The sequence below is a fragment of the Brassica napus genome, unplaced genomic scaffold (genome assembly GCF_020379485.1).
Source record: "Brassica napus cultivar Da-Ae unplaced genomic scaffold, Da-Ae ScsIHWf_447;HRSCAF=680, whole genome shotgun sequence".
Classification (NCBI taxonomy): Eukaryota; Viridiplantae; Streptophyta; class Magnoliopsida; order Brassicales; family Brassicaceae; genus Brassica; species Brassica napus.
Genome location: NW_026016523.1, coordinates 102,501 through 105,000, shown reverse-complemented (window position 1 = coordinate 105,000; position 2,500 = coordinate 102,501).

Below are 2,500 nucleotides of genomic sequence, written 5' to 3'. Positions count from 1 at the left end.
ATCTATCATCCTAACAACAATCAGGATCTAAACCATCCTAATTCCTCATTCAACAATATAAAAGATCATGAACAAGATCTGGAATAGAACACCTCACCTTAGCCTAGATCTGGATCTGAGAATAGGGGGTAAGAGAAACGAGATCCGAGTTCTATGACACCACGCGGCCACCACCCCACTCGCGGCTGCTCACGGCGAGGAGAGAGAGAGAGTCAGCCGGGAGAGAGAGAGAGAGGAGAGAGACGCGGCGAGGAGAGAGAAAAGAAAGAGAGGCAGCGCAGAGAGAGAGAAACATCATCGACGGCTAGGGCTTCCGGTCTCCGGGATTTCTCTGCAGAGCTTCGCTTCAAAGTTTCTGATGGGAGACTAAGGGGTAGAGGCTTTATATTTATAGAAGAAGGCAAGGAAACCCTAGGGTTTTAATGTTAATGGGCTGCAGAGCGGGCCTTTCCTTTTAAACCACAAAAACTTTTTGGGTTTGAGTTTTGGGGTGTTACAATTCTCCCCCTGTTAATCGGAATTTGCCCCGAATTCCAATCTTCAGGCTTTGAACACTAACATCCCAAAACCCGAGGTGAGTTCAAATACATTCAAGGGAGGCACACAATATTTTCTTAAGGATCTTCTTTCGAAAACTCCCAAGTAAATAAGGAAGAACATAATTCCTACTCATACGGGATGTTCCCAAAATCTTATCTAGTCTCTACAAAGTGGAGAAACGTGTTTCTGCCTCGAGTAATAACCAAACACTCGGACACCTCTAGCTGACGGTTCCAGATAATCCTCCTATTGTTAATCTTCTGATGGATTCTCTTCCTGTTCAGCACTTGTGACATAAATAACATGTTTAACAACCACACCTTTGCTGCCATCGCATTCCCTGCCATCCTCACCACTAAGGCAAATTCCATAGATTCCATGGCTCCATTCAGCTCTCCTCGAATGTCCCTACGGAGTCTCGCCTTATAACACCGGCACTACCCCTCCGCAGGCTTCGACTTGCATTTCTCGGCCATGTCTAAGAACTCCTTAGTGTACTCTTGGACCAGGCGAGGCCTACACACTATCTCAACAAGGATCTCACACTTTCATGGCTCGGTACATCCTCCTGAGGTTCTTTCATCCATAATCGATGTCTTCCGCAGATCCTCTTCCACTTCCACTTCTCCCTTAGATCTCTAGATAGCGATGACCCGACAGTAAGTGTTCGCTCTGTCTCCATCGCTTGACCGAACATCCGGTTCTCTAGAGCGAATTCCCATGGTTCTAGCACACCCATCAGCTTGCCCTGAATTTCCCCACAGAGCCCTGCCATATACCATTGGTACCAATCCTCCAATGTCTTTGGCTTGCATCTTTTGGCTGTCTCCCGGAATTCCTCTGTGTACTCCCGGACTGAGCGTGGTTCTTGTTTGGCATGCATCAGTGTCCCACACTGACATACTCCGGTTATGCTCCTCAGACGGTCCGTATCAATGCTAGGAATTTTCCTTAGTCGTTCATGCTTCCTTGTTGGCACACTGACCTCCATCCTAAACGGTCGAAGACCTTCCCCGGTCAATCCGGACTTCCTTGGGTGCCCATGGCCCATCTTGGCCGGTGTTGTTTTGACTTCAGGCGCGAACTGGATAGTCCCATGGCTTTGGTACATCCGCCTATATTCTGCCGCCCTCTGGAAATGGGGCATCAGCACCTGAAGCCTCACGGTTGTCTCCCAGATGTAGGCGTTCGGCTGCTCCACGAATTATATTTCCTCCTCATCCGGGAAGAGGGCAGGTACCATGTTACCCACTGCGTCGTAGTGGGGTTTACGGCTTTGTCCCCTTTGGTCTATAGCTCATGTGTCTTTCTCGAACTCGTGATGCACTAGTGAAGACATCACTACGAAGATCCACTATCCTTATTAGTATCCTTTATTTCCCAAGAATTGATCATCCATCGTCCTTATCTCCATCAAACAATTTGCCGTAAGACGATACTTAGTTTACTCCCTGTAAACCGGAGTTGGTCATCCTCGTTGCGACTTCGAGAAGCTCCTTCCCCTAGCTACTTCGTCTTTAGTCATTGTGTAGTTTATTACCAACAAAGCTCTCACCATGCCTATCCTTAAGGACTTGAATCTTTGACATTGAGTTGAGACACTTTGTTTCCCCTTATATTTTTCATCTGCTTAGCCAATTACTCGAGGGTAATTTTCCCAAATCGAAGTGCTACTCCCTGTCGTGCCCGCTCCTTTTTCCCAGCCTCCATGTCGCCTTTGGTTCCGACCTTGCTGATGTTGGAAGAGTCTGTGCTAGCATTTCCCCCTTGCTCAGTACTTGGCGCCTTTTTCCATTTTTTTTTATATAGAAAACGAGCTTGACTGTAATATCAGAACGATGCATCGCTATTTCCTGTAGAGATGTCTCTTCCGTGAAGCGGCGCTTGTCTCCGCCTTGCATCCGTCTCTCCTCTCCCGGCCTTCCCGGACCGGTGTGGGGCGGTGTCGCCGGCGGGACGC